Source organism: Lonchura striata, chromosome 2, assembly GCF_050655825.1.
Source record: "Lonchura striata isolate lonStrDom1 chromosome 2, ASM5065582v1, whole genome shotgun sequence".
NCBI lineage: Eukaryota > Metazoa > Chordata > Aves > Passeriformes > Estrildidae > Lonchura > Lonchura striata.
In genome coordinates, this window is record NC_140704.1 from 15,420,971 (window position 1) to 15,440,840 (window position 19,870).

Sequence of the window (19,870 nt, forward strand, 5' to 3'; positions counted from 1 at the left end):
GGGGTGTCTGGGAGGGCACCACAGACTTACCTTACACCCTGCACGGAAAGCAGGAAGAGCTGCATTCTTTGTGATTAACCCAGCTTGAACTTTGAAATCTGAGACCCAAATATTTGCAAGAAAATTACAGCTAAGAAAAAGTGTTGGTGTTCAAAAGGTCCTTTAGTTCTACACTGTGGGACAAGCTTCCTATGGGGCTTGGGGCAAGACCCTTCTCCTCCTGGGACTTCACCTTCCCATATTCAGAGTACAGTTCTTCCCCAAATGAATTTCCTTTGCATACCTTATTTCCAGGGCAAATCGGTACTCAAATAAAAAAAAAAATAAAAATAAAAAAAAAAATATATATATATATATAAAGTAGTTTTCCTTTATTTCAAAGAAGAGCACAGCTGCCCAGAGAAGTAGCAAATATTTCCAAGCTCAAAAGAAGTCTTCTCCTAAATACTAGAAGTGCTTTGTTACCCAGCCTACACAATTATTGTAGAAGACACTAGTTTTCAGGAATTACAACTTCACAGCTCTGAACTTCATTTATGGGGAAAGAAGGTCTCACATTCTGAGGGCTTTAACAGAGCTGTTTTCCTTGGGATTGGCTGGCTGGTAAAAGAATCCCCTTTCCTCACTCCAGAGAATGATCAGGGTCTCCAGAGGACAGGGAGGGTGAAGGATGCGGTGCCCTGGGTGAGCTGATGACCCAAGGTGCAGCATTCCCACCTGGAGGCAGCTGTGGGGAAAGCCCTGGCGAGGGCACCACGGGATGATCCCACCCTGCATCCACAAGCCCCTGGCAGAGCAGAAGACTTGCTTTACCCTCGTGAAAGTGTTTTAACTTAGGATAAAATATTGTTTTAGCCTCTGCCCTGCTGCTCAGTGTAACTCCAGCATTAGCTTTCATGGCTATAACAAACCTCCTAAGCAAACAGCTTTTAAGCTCTGCTTCCAAATCAGGCTGGATAAGGAGCAAGCAAGCTCAATTAGGTGCAGTGGCCAATTCATTGTCACTTCCTCTGCCTCTGCTCCCCTGACCCTTGAGAGAGATAGGATTTAGTGCTTCCTCTTTACAGCTTCCCCTGAACTGATGGATATTAGTCCCTGCATTTGCGTGGATACTTTAATTGCTTAGAGCCTGTTCAAAGCCTCTGGGATGTTTAAATCTGTGGGGTCTGAGTGGAATTCTTCCCTGGAGGAGGTGCACAAGGTGCTCCCAGCTGTGTCCCCCATGTGACAAACAGGGCTGAAGAAGTTGCTTTGGCAAGGTGGCAATGGCTGGTCAGACTCCAGGGTGGGGACGATTCTCCCCCAGTCCCTCCAAAGTGCACAGCTCCAGTGACAAGCAGGGCTAGCAGGAGGGGAAGAGGGGAAGGGAGGTGATGGAAACTTCCCAGGGCAGATTTATTAAAGAGCCTGAACAGTCTCTGGTACATCCAAGCACAAATAAGCTTAGCAATGAGAGCCCTGTTTTGTCTCATGACAGCACCTTTGAAAACATCTCAAACATTTGTTTTCCTTTGTGCAGCCTCACATGCCACCACCCAGCACCAACAAATAGGAGCTCCTCACTTTTTAAGCACAGCCTTATGAGGAAATATTGTCACAATGAGCCACAGCTCAAGCCCAGCATAAGGAGAAAAATGAGCACAGGAATAGCAGATGAGTGAGAGTGTGTGCAGAAAATTGCAGGGAAAAGGAAGACAGGAGCAATTGCAATGGCTTCCAGGAGCCCCATGGGGAGAAGAGGCTTTTAGATACTGGTAAATTAAGGAGTTCTCTTAGGAAGAACGTGTGGAGTTTGTAAAAACTGTTTTATGACTCTTTAGACAGAGATGACCATCAAAAATGAGCAGGTACACTTTTTTATGAGGTATAGTGAATGTTGCTGCTGCTGCTGCAGCACCTTCCCCAGAAGGTGTGCCCCAACATGGTCTGTCTGGTGGGGAAGAAGCTTTGCAGAGCTCATATGAAATGTGGAGCCAGAAATCCTGACCCTTGGATAAGTATCTGCTCTGCTTGAATGGGCCTGACTCTGGAGAACAGGTGCTCAGCATGCTCCAAAGCTCACATCTACTGGAAGAAATGGCCACTACTCATCCCAGGTTTTGCACATCCTGGCCTCAAGTCTCAGGCTTCTCAGGAGACTCTAATGCCAAGGACAGCAACACTGGTTGAGAGAAGCAGCTGATGAGCACTTCACATAGCCCCAAAGCTATGGTCTTCATGGGACAGAAGATCAAACTAGCTGCAAATTAGGTATTTAGCCAGTAAAATTTTGCCTAGTTGTCACTTGAGCCCATAACCATGAATTAGACAAAGACACACAAATCCTCAGGGAACAGAGCTCCTAATTGCTCAGAGCAACTTGTACTCAGAGCAGTGTATATCTATACTTTTCTCCTTGCAGAATATTTCCAGGATCAGATTTTCTCTCTGTGGTTTAGTTTGTTTTGATAACATTCACCAGCTTCTTGGTAGGATGAGATGTGGGGTAGATCAAGAGCTTCAGATTTCCCTGATGGGAGACATGTATGAAGTTTTGTCATTCTTAAAACTGCAGGTTGGCATTTCAAAACTTCCTCTTAGGTGCCAAAAAAGCGGCTACAGCCTCATCAGAGCTTAGATTATTGTGCTGTCTATGTGTAAGGACCTCCATGGACAGATATTCCTTGCCAGTTTCTTAGACACTTGAACTTCAATATCTACTTTTGAATGTTTCACCCACACATGGGTGAAACCACATACAAGGTCAGAAGAAAGAGGAAATGGGAGATGGAGGGAGGTGGGGAAAGAGAAGATTAATTTCTTCTTCCTGTCACAATTCTTTGATCTCTCAATATTGGCTGTTATCTCAACATCAGGATTTGGGTTGAAGGTTTACAGGAAAGTCATGTAAAACCCTTCCCCTGTTCTGAAGAAATGATGCATGAGTGGAAATAAAAACATAAATAATCAGCTGGGACCAAGACCACCCAGTGAGTTGGCTTTTATTCTGGACCAACTCCCTGTTCTGCATTTGTGAATGTCTTTTTTGTGGGATCCTTGGCTCCAAGAGATACCATGACCTACCACTGCTATGCTGATGACAAATTAAGGCCTCCTGTGCTTCATGTGCTGAGCTGTGCTGCTCTCCCTTCACCAAGTCTCCTCCAGAAGTAGTCAGGAAGTTCCTCAGGGTGGAAAACACAGGGCAGGAAAGTTCTTTGGCAGGACTTACTCCTGAACACAGCAGACTGACTTCATCTCACTCAGCACAAGCTGCTGGAAGTAACTGCTGGGGAACAAGTCCTTCCCATTGCTATTGTCACCAGAGCAAGTGAAGAAAAATGAAAGAAGTACCTAGGGTCTTCATGATCTGTGGCCTTTTGGAAGGTGAAATGAACCTTGCTCTCTGGAGCTTTGCAGGTTTTGGCCGAGTTTGCTGAGAGAGGAGTTCACTGCCACCCTTTGTCTCCCAGTTTGTTCTTCAAAACTTGACTTACCTTTTGGGAGCTTCCAGTGTAGCCCAAAGTACTGTCACCTGGGTTTTACTCTGCTGTTTGTACAAGAGGGCTGGTTACTCCTAATTCCTGGTGGTTTGAGAGCAGCTGGTGCAGCTTTACAGGAGCAAGTGCTGAGCGCCCTGCCAGGGTCACTGTGCATGCAGTTCAGCTCAGAGCTCCCCAGTGTAGCTGCAGCTGCCTCCCAAACACCACTTCAAGATCCAGGAGAGGCAGGAACACTTCTTGGGCTGTACACAATAGATGCAAATTACAGGACAATTTCTGTCTCCAGGAACTCACAGTCACAATCTTGAGACAAGATTGCAGTGAGAGCTGTCATGACAACTGGGGACAGGGGGAAAGGAGGATGGGAATCAGGAACTTTGCTTCCATGCTAGCCTTTTGGCACACTGCCTTTTTGCTAAAAGCAAACTTTCCTTTTTTCTGTGATGATCTCCCAGCACATCCCACTTCAGTCCTGTTTCTCTCTGTCAATATCTGGTGTTTTTATTGCATTTCTAGATACATAATTCAACATGCGGTTTTAATAAGCAGTGGGTATCTGTACAGAGTGGTTGCAAAGAGCATCTGACTGATTGCATTGCAGAAGGATGCCTGGAACTGGGGCTGTTTTCCCAGATCAACAGAGGCAGGGCATATTTGAGACCATTTTTTTCTCCACTCCTTCTCATCACATGCTTATTTTCAGGACTCAAGGTCTGGACAAGCAGAACATCACAATGTCAACCAAGGGAAGATGTAAATCTCCTTAAGTAATTTTTAATGAAAAAAAATACTGAGTTTCTCTGAGTGCCATAGTTTCTGGGTGGTTGGTTTTGACTTTAGCAACCCACACTTTAAGCAAAATTTTACAGTCTTAATATATTCCAGATGCTCTCCTAGTCCCAGATGAAAGTTCTGTTGTCATTTACTGCTAATATTTTTGTCAGCAGTAGAATTTTATTGTAATACCCCATCTTATTTGTAGTCACTATTAGTCATGGGAGAAACTTCCTCTACAAGTAATCCTTGGGTCACTACTTGAGTGTCCTGTCTTACTCTATTTTATTAAAAACCATTAACTGCTTGTTGTGTCCAGGACCTGTCTATATAATGCATGTATACAATGACATTTTACCTGATGAAAACCATTTCCTTCTAGTAGTTGGACTAAAAAAATATAAAGTTATACTCTACAATAACAATAGCTGGCTTTATAACAGCTCTCTGGTGAAAGGAAAACAAGAGATTTGCTTTGAAAATAAACCTCCATGAACTTGGATCGACAACAAGGGACATGCAGGTTTACTGCAAAAACAAGTAACATATTTCATGCTGTTAATCTTTGATCAGAGGGTAGTTTCTCACAAGAAGAACAGCATTTAAATGTGGCAATTTTGATCCTTTATAGTGACTGATGGTCTGATTAAAGAAGGAAAAAGATTTGGGGAAACAGAAGAGCAGATTATCAAAACACAAGTCTTCTGGATGGAAATCTGAGGACCTTCATTATTAAATGAGAAGCAGCTAGAGTAAAAAGAAAAGTCACTACATGGTGGGCTCCACATGATATTGAGTTTGTATGCAAGTTGGAAGCCATTCTGCTATTTTTTCCCACCACTGTCTCTGAAGATTACCCTGGATTTTGGAAAATCAAGTCATGTTGCTCCTGCTTTCCCCTCACTTCCTTCCCTGAAGGCTGAGATGAGCCCTGGAGATGCATGCTTTTCCAAGGCTGTGGCCAACTCCTGGGCCAGCAACTCAGCAGCAGCAGCAGGGTTCTGCTCTTTGGGAAAGGAGTCTTGTGCAGTCTCTTGGCAGCTCAGGGTGCAAACAATGCCTTTTTTAACAGAAGTTTCTTTTTAAGTTTACAAACATGGTGACAGAAAGATTCAAAGGGCAAGCTAAAACATTATTAGGGGATAATTATTATCCAGAGACACCAACTCAGATGGCACCAATAATGACATATGGATTTGTCATGTTTCTTCTGTCCTGTAGCTGAAGCTATGGCTCTATCTTCATGAAGTGGTGAGCAAAAAAATCATTCTCAGTGCAGCAGAGCTCTTCCCTGTGTGAAGCTCTCCACAAGAACACAATGGGAAAGAAGGGAAGAGGGTGATATTCTGTAGCTATAGTGGTGTAATGAGCCTGCATGTCATCAAGGCCTGAAGAGGTCACCACTCATCCGACTGTCACTGAGACACAAATAAACTGCTTCTGAATTTCTTTTGTACACTGGTGCTGAGCACTGCTGACAATGTCAATGGCCGCATCTATTTAGGGACAGTGAAGCTGCATCTGCAGGTGTTCAGCAGCTGAGTGAATTTCACAGACTTGCATTAGAAGGAAATAGACCTCATTAAGTGGACTGTATTTTATATATTTCTCCTCTTTCACTTTGGCATCATCACCATCATCCATGTGTTGTTATCACACGAGCCCAAAACCTCCTGCAATGCTGACTGACAACACCAAACAGTCATGGCAGAAATTTATGAAGCTCTGCTCTTTTTGGGCACTTGTGGTTAAAATGGTCATGGGAAACCTCATCTCTAGCTACACTGAAATTGCACATCAGTGTTACTACTGACTTAAAATCCAGCAGACTACTGAGCTATCCTCTGACAATGAGCAGATTACATCACCACTGGATATTATGTACTGCACCATCTTTGGACCCTTTATGGCTCGAGTTGCTCTGATATTTTTAAGAGGGAAACCTTCTAGGTAGCTGAAAACTGTATGATAATCTGTCTTTTCTTTCTTACTTTCACCAAGCCCCATGTCTGTAAGCTGATGGCCACGATGTGCTTGGCACTGCAGCTGTCACGCATTGTGAGCTGCATTGTATTAGGAGTGAGCCAGGAGAAATATCAGATTTTGCTGGATGCAGTTCAGCCAATGGGCTGAATTGCACATGATCTGATAGTTAGCATCACCTCATGGTGCATTCATGGGCCATTGCTCAGCAACCCCATATATACCATATTTCTCTTGTGGTCTCAATTCACTCTTACTCCTTCATATTTCCCTTTTTGAATTTTATTCTTTTAACCACACCTGTCACCCGAGCCCTGTAGACCATCACCCTCTGGAGCACCCTTGAGCCCCTCACTTTCAACCTGTGTTCCCCATATAACAGCTGGGGTGATGGTAACTTTCAGTAAGTAAATTACTTCTGTAGCTTCTGTAGATATTCCTGTTTGGCAACACAGTGGCTGTGCACCACAGCCTGTATTGGCTGAAAATAAGGCACAAATGTGGAACAACTCTTTGTTCAATAGGATAGTCAGAGGCACTGTATTTCCATTAGAGATTATTCCTTTCCTTCCTAAATATATATTGCTACTGCCCTTCAATATAATTCAGGGATTTTTTTAGGAAGTTTAAGATGTAATAGACAATTTTAGTCTCTGTTGGTTTTTTTTTTTCAATTCATAAAACTGTCTGTAGAGCTCTGCTGCAGCCTGTTTAGACAAAGAAAATATTATTTCTGTTCCTGCACATGAAGAGAGAAAGGGCAAACAAAACTCAATGTATTTTAATAAATTGAAGAATATGACTGAAAGTAGAGCTTAGACCAGTCCCTAGTACAGTTTCCTTAAACATGGAAAAGCTACTTGGTAATTTGATTTCAATCTTTCGTCAGAATTTTTTCCATGAAAGTGGTAGAAATGATTAATGAAATTTTGTTTGTTGCAATAAAAATGTGAAGTCAGGTATTTAAAAACTAATATATACATGGAATGATTCTGCTTAACATCTTTTCTGCCTTGTCATTATGCTTTTAAAATATGACTTGAACACAAAAGAATTTGCTATTTTTGTTCTTTCTTCCTTCTACAAGTTGTGTGCAATATGCAAGTTCACTAAGAGCTCTTCAAGACCCTGTCCCATGTCTACAGTAAGTCAAATAACAATTGTTACTACCCTCAATTATCCACACAAAATGTATTTTTCTTTTGCTTTTAACAGTGCAAAGTTCTTTGAGGGCATGTCTCTTGACAGGACAAGAATGCTACCCCAGTACCCACTGTCATGAAAGCCATTTACCTGAGAGGTAAATTGGTTTATTTGAGTAGCCCAAAGTGCTCTGACCCAATTTTAGCCGTGCAGCTTTCTCTCCTCTGCACTGCTTGCATGAGTGGCATCACAGGCCCAAGTGCCTGGTCCAGACTGCCATTGCCCTTGGTGTTTTGGGACACCAAAATGTCCCCGTGTTGCACACATTGAAAAGACAACCCCCTGCACATAGGATTCATTGAACATTTGCAAGAAAACCTGCCATCAAATGCAGGAAGGGAGTATTTGCTCTTTATATACCCTGCAAGAAATCTTCTTCCATTAATGCCATTCTTCTACCTGGCTTCCCTCTCAAAACAAAGGTCTGCAATATTATCATGTTGTAACTATCAAAGCCTCAAGCCCCAGTGGTTCTCATTTCAAGTGTGAAAAGCATAATGAAAAATGGAGACCCTCATTTTGTGCTTTATTTTCTCTGAAATTAAAGTCTGTAAAAATGCTGTGATTTTCTCCCTATTGAACTCTAACACAGAAAATCCAGCTTAATCAGCAGTTCAGCAGCCTGGTGTCACCATGTGAAGTCCAGCCAATTCTTCCTTTCCTTCTCATAACCCATGAATGAAATAAATGTTTTCTGGTATAAATATCTGGTGTCCCCCTGCACAGATAGTCATGAACTGCTCTGCCAGCAAGTGATCTAACTGGACTGGGTAACTGCTGAACACCTACTGGGGCTTTTCCCCCAGGGCAGGCAGTGACCTGCAACTTAGTCCTTTGAGCAGCCCCCAGGTCTCATGTGACAGGGAGGAGGAGCCTCTTTGGGACCCTCATCCTGTTTCAACCTGAGCTTTGGGACCCTCAACCTGTTTCACATCTGACCTGGCACATGAGGTGGAAAGGTGGTGGCTGGAGGGGAGGAAAGAAGTCTGACAGGCATATTGCAACCACACCGACATCATTTCCTTTGGAAATCAGGCTTGTCAAAAAGTGTACAGGTCTTCTTTTTCTAGAAGGATTTCTTTCTGCAGCTGCTAGAAGCTTAAAGAAAAACTTCATCCCTCTTGGATTCTCTCATTTTACCGTATGGACATGTATGTGACTAATATTCTTCTTATTGTACATTGGCATAAGTCGTGGGTTGAACTGGGAGCTCAGGATACAAGTGTGGAATTGTGCTGTGCCAGAAGAGCAGCTGTGAAGGTGTCTCTGTGGAGCAGTGGACTCCCTCCTCAGGGGTGCAGCAGCCTGTAAGCACCCCAGGTGGGGCTGTGCCCAGGGGCCAGCCATCCATCCTGCTCATGGAGATGTGAGAAAGGCTGCTGCTCCACAAGAAAACTGAGGGTGGTTGTCACAAATGTCAAGATAAGGTACACTGCTTACAAAAGCCTCTACCAGAGGAGCCAGGGAGAAGGGACCGTGTCGTGTTTTTAATTCTAAATTGTTTTTATTCATACATATGCATGAAAAAGACAGAAACTTACTTTTATTTTTAACCCAGATAGACTTTAAGCTGTATAGAATGGGTACAGCACACAGAGCACAAACTCATGGCCATATAACACGTAGGAAATTAAGGCTATGGGGCTGAATTAGAGAGGCAGTGCCACTGCAGATGGGGTGAGCGGCGACCCTTGGAGGGCTCAGAGCCAAAGCTGCCTAAGGAGCTGCACAGATGCCACACTGAGCAAGGCTGTACCTCCAGCTCTGCCAAACAACAGCCTTCAGAGCAGTCTGTCCAGGTGCACTCTGCAGAGCTTCTCTCATTTTTTTCCTGCCCAGTAGACCCATTCTGTTTCTGTGCCAACCACAGCCAAAAAGTGGTGCTTCAGCACAAGCTCTTTGGTGAAATGAAGCCAATCACCCCAAGTTTGTGGCATACAGTACGCTCTCTCTGCCAAAGTGGAATGCAGTTTGGAAGGGCAGAACCTTATCATAAACAAACTATTGTTTTCTGTGTTTGAGTACAAGCAGATTAGTGATGAATCAGCTTTTTATGAATGCCCCTCTTCATCCCTTCTCTATCTCTCACCTGTGTCTGGATTTCAAGACAGATCGTGTAACTTCCTTTGCAACTTCAGTTCCTATTGTTCACTTCTCATCTTGCCACTGGGAAACACTGCCAAATGGGGCAGCTCATAAATAATCTTTTTCTTACAATTGCTCAATGATATGTGCAGCCTATAAACAATCCCTCAATGTTGAATAGGACCTAATTCAAAACCTTAAGCATGAACAGAACACACTGAATAAAGACAGCTGGGTTATAGGTTCTGCTACTTTTGTAAAACATGCTTTATATTAAAATAAATACATTAAATGTGATCTTAGATATGATCCAAAACAAAACCAATGCAAAGTACAAGTATGAATTGCCAGACACACAAAACTATCAGTCAGATGCATAAATGGGTAAGTAAATCAATATGCAATTGTCATTTCAGGTTTAAAATGTATAATGTAATGAAATTAGAGGCATTACAGAAGATTCTGCTTCAGCCTTACTCTGTTCCAAATTCATTGTTCTGAAATAGTTCAAAGTTTCCTTATCTGAAAGTAAAGACTAGTGTAATCAGCAATATGTTTCTGCAAATGGCATATGCAGTTCCTCAGGACTTGCATCATTAGGGTTGTGTTAAAAAAGCCTGGATACTGCAGAGTAAGGATTTTTTTTTTTACAGAATGGAACCCTATTAAAAGACAAATATTTCTTCCCCCCTGAAGGTCATGGGAACTGTTTCCCATAGAGCTTTGCCCAGGAGTTTCTAATTAAATGGCAACCATTTTATTAAAATATCTGTTTTCTGTCAAGGAAACTTAGCACATCTTTAACTGTCAGAAAAGGCTACACAAACATGTGCTATAGTAAAACACAGAATCCATATACATTTGCTAATAACATGCTCTGACTCCACTGATAAAGAGAAGTTTATCAAGTCCTGGAGTTACCACTGTCACCATTAGGGAGCTTTGCACTTGACTAGAGCTGAAGACCAGGAAGACATACTGCAGGAATAAAGTTATCTCCACCCTCACCTTAAGGTTAAACTGTGGTAAATGACATTGTGTTTATTATTAATTTATTATTTTGAATAGTGCCTGTTATGGTAGGAAGATAGGGAGTTTTTTTCTTAATTGCAAAAACTGGTCAAGCAAAGATGCTGGATTCAGACCTTGTGGGGTCCCTTCCCACATCAGTACCAAGTCACTTCTTCATCCTGGCAAGGCACTCAGCTACTCCATCCTTCCCACACTGAAACTTACACTCCATCACCACATCTCAGCTCCTTCCTGAGCTCCCACTGAGATTAGCTCCTCACATGCTTGCTCTCTTTTACTCTCTCTTCCAGTATATATAATTATTTGAATTTTCTAACAACACACATATGTTATTATATATTTAAAAGAAGGTAACATCAAAGAAACAGAGTTTATACTGAGGGCAGAAGGTGATGAGGTATTTCCTGGGGAAGTTCATGCTACGGTCTTAAAGCTGTAAGATATTGTTGTTTTGGGGAGATAAATCTTTGGTAACCTTAGTGGTTTATGTAAGTTCATGTGATGTGTGATGTTCTTTAACCAGTGCTTAGAATGCAGCATGAGTTATTTGGCTGGGATTTGTATGGCAGCACAGTGACAGGAGAGCAGAACACAGACTGTAAATTTATGGTGCACAAAAGTTTCTGAAGTTCCCACTTGGAAAGACAGAGTTCTTCAGCACAGCACAGACACCATTTGATACACCTGCCCTGAGGCACTGCTGAACCCACCTTCAGCAGCTTTTGCTGTCAGGCCAAAGATTGCTTCCCTTTGAGTTTGTGCAATAATTCAGTAATAACTGAGTACCAATTAAAATGCTAACACAGTATAAATATTTATTGCTGTTACTGAGTTTGAGAGACAATTATTAAATTCATGGTTATGGATTGCTGGAACTGGAAGAAGATGTTCTGTGACTGCTGAGGCACCCAAGAAGTAGCAGAAGAGAAGGCAGGAAAGATTGGAAAGATCCTGAACTTCAGCAGAGGTCTGGAGAGAAGGGAGTCCCTTGGTTTGTGCAAACTGTCATGAGCCAGGACCTACCAAGAGACAAAGGATTAATGAACAGGCAGAGAAAGGGATGTCAGGGTCAAAGCATGGAAAATACCATGGAGAAAAGAGAAAGAGAGGCAGGAGTAGGTAGAAGCAAAACTGATGCCATACTGAAGCAAAGAGCACTCAAGCATTGTCCTATAGATGGACAGTTTCCAGGTTCTTCCTTTAATACAGGATGAAGCCATTTGTGAGGAGGGGCATGCAGGGATGTACAGCCTGAGGTGGAGTGAGAGCATTTTAGCACCACAGCCGGGAGAGCTTTGTAATCCTGCCAGAAATTTCATATAAAAGGGCTGTATAATACTCCCTTTCTTATTATTGCAAACAATAAGAGAGCTGCTCTGTATGCTCCTACCTGGCACACGGTGAGGGACACACAAGGAAACCATGAAAGAGAATAAGCACTAGAAGGAGCCAGATTGAGCTGTCTTGTTAGAAAGCAAAAAGAAGGAGCCCTAAGAATAACATTTGAAAAAGCAAAAGGAAGCAGAAAGCCAGGAGGAGTTGGAGGTCACATCCAAACTGGGATGCAGACAGCTTGGAGAGCAAGCCAGGCAGAGCACTGCCATGTAGCCTAACGACTCACCACCAGTGTGCCTGGGATATTTCCATGAAACTTATTTCTTCTGTAGGGGACCAAGGAACTGCTGGTCTGGATCACACTCAGAGCCAGAACCTCCTGTGGAATGACGTGGAGGAAGGAACATTAGGGAAGGAAGCTGACGTCAGAGAAAAGATGTTGCAAGGAAAGGTTTCCCCAGGAGTGAGGTGACATTCTGCCCTATGGCCTCAAAGTTGAGATCCATTTCACTGTTTAACTCTAGAATGTTAGTGGTCATTACATGTTTTCAAACCAATACTTATTGTCTGGAAAAATATATTTGAAGATATATTTTTGAAAATATCTTTAATAGAGCACACCTTCTAATTCCAAAGTATAGAAACTACCAAATATTTCTTCTGTGTCAGGAATTCTCACTTTCCCCCTGGCTTCTCATCCCAAAGTTGCATTTTTTTAGCTGAAGAAAAAGTTATTTCAGGATTAGCTGTAAGAAACATCTGAGATGATCCCTGACTGAGCTGTAACCCAGCCCTGTTTCCACAGAAGTTCCTACTAATTTTACATGTCATGCTTTCCTTTTATTATTTAAAATATTTTTTTCTAGTAAGAAACATTCTTATATTTTATGCTGAAATTAAATTTTCTTGGAAATACCTTTCTAATGCACTGCATGGAGATTTTTGATTCTTCTAATTCTAAGGAAGATTTTAATCTGTAGTTATTATTTTTGTTTCATTTGGCATCTACATTTGGGAAAGAGCCAAGGGAGGAAGTGACAAATCCATCAATGTAAGACAGGAAACACTGATTTCAGGGCTGTGCATATCTTGTTAGGAGTTCCTTTTCCCTTTGGCTATTTTATATTAACATCCTTTCATGGGATAGTTTCTCCATTCACATCATTAAGATGTACCATCACAATATTTATTCATCAAAAACTGACTGGAATAAGTCTAATCTTGCCTGTTATATACCTCACCATGTTTACACATCACCCAAGGCAGCAGACCTCCATGGGACATGGGAGCATGACTGTGGGTTAAACAAAACACAGTAATACAGCCTTACCAAAAGAATGAATCATTTGTCTAATTGCTATCCTGCTTATAAACTATTTTGCCTGGAAGACACTAAGTCATTCACAAATACCACCTTGCCTGTGTATGTTTCTAATAATTCTGTAGGATCTTTCCTCCTTTGCATGAGGCACAGTGGAAACAAGCAGCAGTCACTCATTCCAGCACCTTCCTCATGAAAACACCTGTGCATTTTAGCATTAGAGCAAGGGAACTTTTCCATTTGCTTCCCTTAGTAGCAACTGTCAGTGTCTTGAGATCCTTATTACAGAAGAAAATCAAGTAAGAATAACTGCATTAAGTTATTAAGTTGTGCTTAGCAAAAGAGAGACTCTTTGCCCTGAATGGAGACTCAGAATAGCAATAAAAACATTGCAAAACAATATAAATACCAGTGTGATTAAAAAGTCTCCTCCTAAAGCAAACAAGTCAGAGCACACAGAAGGAGTGTCACATCTAATAGCTGCCCCAAGTTGCACAATATCTAACATCTCTTACTAGGAGCTCTCACCATGCCCCAGAACAGCTTCCACCAAGCAAAAGGCACTTTAGCCCCTAGTTACTGGTCCCATGAGGGCTTGGTGCCTCCGTGTGTGTCCTGAGTCTTCCTGCTGCATTGTAACACTGGCAGGGGAACCACAAGGCTGTGGGTGATCAGCAGCAGAGCCTGGAGCGAGGCTGTCAGAAAGAAAAGGAAGATTTGGATGAGAGCTGCCTTGAACCAGAGCCAGCAGTCCAACCATGGTACTTACACAGTAAATAACAGTGATGACAACTTTGCTCACCTTTCAGCACTTGCCCCTTTTAAACAAATCTGTAATATCTTGTGCCCTTACTATTAACAACGCATCATTGTGGGTGTTGACATTTAACCTGTTTGTCAACAGATCCATTTACATCTCATTTCGCTGGCACCCCATGCAAGAGGCAGTAAGTGAAGAGCATTTTAGCACAAGTGATGAAAGATGTCATTGCTGGTGCCCTTTTGCACTGCCTGAACTGCCATGAAGTATAGCAACCATTAGTAACAAGGATTTGAGTGCAATGTCTACTTTCACCCAGCAAGGTCAAAAATTTATGGTTCTGACCTTTTCTCTCTCTGATGGAGTGGGCTTGGGTCACGTTTGCAAGAAATGACATAAAGTCAAATGGAGTTGATGCAGATTCAATGTGAAGTAATGAGGAGAAAGGATTCCACCTTTCCCTGATAAAAATTACTTCAATACCTTTAATAATGAGGGCCATGAAGTCCCACAAGCTTTACAGAAAAGGTTGTAAGGTTGTTGAGTGTTTCAAAGGTGCACACAAGACAAGGTAATTGTTCCAAGGAGATCTACATTTATTCTTATTCTCTGGTTTCTCAGATATTTGCTCAAGGTCTCAAATATTTGCTTCAAGAAAAGCAAGTCTTGTTATGGCATAAAGGTCTGTGTTAATTAAACTGTAAGTGCTGTGCTCTTAGCAGGCTATAAACCACTTTGATTTTGTTTGTGCTGGTCACTTTGCACACAAGCTAGAGGGATTCACAAGCCCTCCTGCTTCATTTCCTGATCTGTCAGACTGCTGGACAAGCCTTGGAGGTTCAATGTACTTCTCATACTTTTCCCTCATTCTTATTTTTAAAGCCAGCCAGAGTTGAACTATTCAGTTGAGTTGCTTTTCAGCACAGGGTCCTGTGACATGCTCAGCTGCTGTACAGTCTCCAGCACTCTCCTCTCACTCTGTCACCAGCAGCTCAGCATGCAAGGAGCAGGAGTGCTGCTCACACCAGTGATGGAGGGCAATTGCCCAGCCATGGGGAGGAAAGGGGATTTTAGGGACTGTTGGCTCCTCTCTAACTAAGCCTGACAGACAAGAGTCACAAAGTTCAGCCAAGATCAATCCTTCTAGTGCTTATGACAGACAGAGCGGCTCAGTGAGAAACCAATTTCCAAATAACAAGTTGCCCTGCAGTCTCATTATCTGGAGTGGGTTTTTTTTTTCTGTTTTTCCTCTCTCTTTGGTGAGTCTTTTTGGTGGTTTTGGGGGCGTTTCTTTCTGCAAAGAAGGTCAATGCCAGTCCAGCTGCCTCCAACACACCTCACAGCTATGCAGAGATTCAAACATATATTGTCTGTGAGGCTGTAGTGCAGCTGGCATTTGATTTTTGGTACATCTTGGTTTACTTGTAATTTATTTTCTATCTGTTCTCCACAACAAGACTCCACTTCGACAAGAAAAGATTTAGAGCAGTTCTGGACACTCCTAAAACACATTTATATGAGAGAGCTGCAGATTTTCTGAAAAATTTTTATGCTGGTAGCCTTTTGGTTTTGTATCTGTAGATGCTCCCCCTGGCTGCAGTGCCACAAGGCAAAGCAAAAGTAGTCTTCCTTGAAAAGAATCTTTCCCAAACTTTCTGCTAAGGATGCGTAACTTCATCAATTCCTTACATTTTAGATCTGAGTTTGGGACTTCTTCCAGAAAATATAATGCCTGTTTGCATACAACCTATCTATTTTAATGGGCATACAAGCTGTCCTCATTGCCAGAGACTCCAGCAAGCCCTGTTGTTTAACAGTGTCTTTGGAAATACCAAGTCATACGTAAGCTATGAAATAATTTGTTATTGTTATATAAATATTTCTAACACATTTGAACACTAAGCAATTAATACAAACACATTTTGTCTCCTGTTAACTGAATCCCTTGGTATCCCACGTCCTCTCTGTGGTTCTTGTAGTCTGACACGAGATACAATTTCTACCAGCCTGCCCAGGGCAAGGAAGCAAGAAATAAGTTAAATGTTGCAAATATTTTCTTGCTGCTTGTTACTTTTACAGAGAACTTTCTCCCTGCTGTGCAATTTCATTTCAAATTGCTGTCCAAATTTCCTCCCCGATACCACAGTATGCTGCAAGTGCTAACTAAAAGAAATGCAGGATTAAACACAAAGAGAGAAGACAAATAGGGGTTAGAAAGGATAACAAGACAAATAGGAATAGCTGTTGCAACAAGGGCTCTAATCCCAGCAAGACCACTAGGAAACAACATTGTATCCAGTCATGTTCCTTGTCAAATCTAATGGATTATACCTACCTCAGTTTCTCCTTATATAGATACTTCAGATTCACTTTGTAGAACCATGAGGCAGATACACTAAACACCTCCCACTGGCCATTGGGCTGTCCTTGCTGCATCTCATGACCTGCCTTGCATTCCACTGTGATCCTCTATGTCCATACTCAGCCCTTCCTCTCTGGCCAGGAATGCAGAGGCATGGAAACCCTCCTAACTATGGGGCACATTCAGCTTTGCAGGTACATTCCCAGGACTGGGGATGCTCAGCAGCATGTTGTTTTTGTTACTACAGGTGGCCAATATTTTTCCAGGCAGTCTAACTCCTCTGACTGTTAGCTTTGTATGGAACAAGTGGACTCCTAGAAACCATAAGAAATTAGAATCTTTTAAGTTTTTCCATTCCTAGATTACCACGAGACCCAGCTCCATGCTTCTCTTCCTTGGGGTCTCCCCCAGCCTGCTGAGTCCCTTGGGCTTAGGGGATGCCTGGGATATCATGTCTTAGTCTGGCATGGGAGCTACACCCTGACAGTGGAATGGACCTGTGAGCTGCTGCTGTGAAATGTACTTACCCCAGTGCCTGGTTTTCAGTGAAAGTAAGGGTCAATTTTGGTTAGGGTTTTTTGTGAATTTCTTTTCCATATTAAAAAAAAAAAATAGTTTCTACATCATTATGTAATTCTTTACCTGCTTGCTGAATATCAGCATTGCAAACCTCACCACTACAGGAGCTGCAGGGAATTACCACTCCTTTCAGAACATGACACATTGCTCAGAAATACAATATTTAAAGCATGGGTTACCCCACTGAATATTTTATTCATTTTGTTTTGCTTTTTGCTTAGCAATTAGGAAGTGCCCTTTTTTTTGTGTTTTGGCAGGATTTTTGTAGTAGGACACACTACCAAAAAAGGCAAGAAAAGAGCTTTCATGCCAGATAAGGGTTTGCTTTTTAATTTTCTAGCAATGACAGTCACAAAATAGGGCTATTTCAGAGGCAGGCAGTCTGGAGTTTGGTTAATCAGGAATAAAAAAAAAAATCTACAAGCAATAACTTGCTTTTGTAACAAAGATTACCTCAAAGCCAGGAAACATTACGCAGTAAACCTCTCCTTGTTTTCATTTCAGAACAGTTGCTAAACTGCTGCCTCTCTGTACTTGAAAATAACCAGTGCATGTCTTCCTTTCCTGCCATCCTCAGGATGCCTTCAACAACAGATCAGCTTCCCTGCCTTAGACCTGAGCTGCCATGCACATTTGTCAGTGGTTTGTGACCTTTTTTGTTGTTGGTCTGGAAAGGAAAGGTGGAAGAGCTGGGGGAAACCAGCACCATCCCACTCTCCCAGCCACCCCCAGAGCAGATTATTTTCTCATCATTGCATGACTAATACAACCACAGGCACTTGAAGTGCATGGGAATTTTTCCAGCTAGTGTTCAGAGAAACCTTTCTTCTGGGGAGGGTCTTATGATGTATGAAAATATTTTTTCCTTTCAGTGAAGGGTTGGCTGGCACCATCGGTGTAGCATGATGGGCCCCAGATCTGGCATCAGTGCAAAGTGACTCTTCATTCTTGAATCCTTCATATACCTTGAATTTCCCACCAAACAGGGTACACTCATGAAAGTGACAGTCCATGCATTTCTGCATTTTCTCAGGCACGTCCTCTAGTTCAGCTTTGCCAAAAATGGCAGAACTGATCATTTCAGAGCTGCTGCACAAGAACTCACAAGACAGAAAGAAGCTTTGCTAGGCTGTGCAATACCAGCACAATACCAGCAGCATGTGGTGGCAGCTTATGAGGTTGGAAGGAGCCATTTTAACTCTTGTACATGCTGACATTGCATTTTCAGCTTCTCTTCTGGTTAGCCAGGAGCCTGCAAGTCCCTGAGCAGGGTTAACCAGATCCCTGCTGGGACCCTCATTAGGAGAACTGAGGCATTGCTGTTTCTTCTGTGCCTCTTTTTACATCTGTTTCTCTGTTTCTGAGAAGTCTTGCCAACAACCCCCCAATTTATTTAGCTCTCACATCTGATTTGATTTGAAGCTTCTCAGGCCCTCACTCTTGGGTCTGGCCAGATCACTGGAGCAGAAGTCACAAGATTTCTTAACAAGAAAGCAGCAATAAAAAAGCTGATTAGACAAAACTGCTGAAAATCTTCAAGAATTAATTTACAGACTATATCTGATTGCTTCCCAGAATGGCATCCTTCCAACTGCAGTGTCCCTATCACTCCAGTCAATGCTGGGACAGATTAGGCACCAAATTCCTGACAGCTGATACAGTGGATTATTTATATTTATGAGAAATGTTGCAATTTGGTAGGCTTTGACCATTCCTTTGAACTTTGGAAGTTCATATTGCCTGGCAAGTTTGCACCTCTGTGAACAGCTTGGTACTGTTCAAGATCTACATGACCCCAGCAATGATACCTTTTATTTATAAATGTGACCCATGTGTGCTTCAACTACACAAGCTTAATAAAAATCCTACCCCAACCACAAAAACAGAACAGCAAATTAATTACTAACATTGTCTCAAGTGAGTTCTAAATAAAGGACACTGTGGTTGTCTTCAAGGGTGATATTTTAGGTATGAAACACAGTTTCATGTTGGAGATCCTCCACTCTGTGGGGCCAGACAGGCTGCTGGCACACAGCCTTGCCAGCCCAGTGGGAATTCAGTTTTGCAAAAACCTCTGAATGATGCTACTAGCACCAGCCCACAGCTGATGTCTGTGAGAAGGGAGCATCACTGGCTGGTCTGTAAGATAAATATGTCAGTGAGCCTTACAGAAACACTGAAAAGTCTCCACAGGATAGAGTGGCAGTGTGTGGCTACAAACCCAGCTACTGGTCAGTAAAGACAAGACATGGGCCAAACTCAGTCTTTATGCTCGTGAAATATGGGGAAATTGTAGTTAACCTTTGAGGCCTAATTCCTGCAGACTTACCTTCTAACTAGCTTCACAATGCCCAGTCCAAGTTAAGGGGAAAAAAAGGATCCGAGGAGTGAAGAAAAAATTTCTCATGTCTGACTCTCCACGTTTTGCAGAACAACTTAACGAAAATTACAGTCAGTAATTGTTCAGATTGTAAATTGAACCTTTGGTTCAGTTTGTAAGTGGATCCCTGGTATTAAAATACAGATTTAGTACCAAACTTGCAAGATGAGATTGTTTTGTTTGACTTGTTTCCTACGGAGGTCAAAGACAGGCAGTTATTTTCTTTTACAAATCTAAATATGTGTCAAGTGATGGTTAAAATAAGAAAATACCCTAGGAGCTCTGATCTCTCTGCATAGGCACAAATCTGGATTCATAGGGGAGCTGTATGAACCTGAGCGCAGGTCAGCAGGGGACGGGCGGGATGCAAGGACAGAGGGGGCAGGAAGAGGAGCATGGGCAGGAGCAGGAGAAGGAGCAGGAGCAGGAGAAGGAGCAGGAGAAGGAGTAGGGGCAGGGGCAGGAGAAGGAGCAGGAGAAGGAGCAGGGGCAGGAGCAGGGGCAGGGGTAGGGGCAGGAGCAGGGGCAGGGGTAGGGGCAGGAGAAGGAGCAGGAGCAGGAGCAGGGGCGGGAG

The 19,870-nt window shown here is 42.5% G+C and overlaps 1 long non-coding RNA gene across 1 annotated transcript; it reads right to left on the bottom strand.

The window, feature by feature from the left end:
• Positions 1-322: 322 nt before the first annotated feature.
• Positions 323-18,197, bottom strand: LOC146768125 (uncharacterized). The gene is made up of 3 exons (XR_014950758.1): positions 16,311-18,197; positions 13,744-13,910; positions 323-12,273 (listed from the first exon to the last, which is right to left on the bottom strand). It is a non-coding gene; the product is annotated as an uncharacterized LOC146768125 (long non-coding RNA).
• Between the last annotated feature and the right edge of the window lie 1,673 nt (positions 18,198-19,870).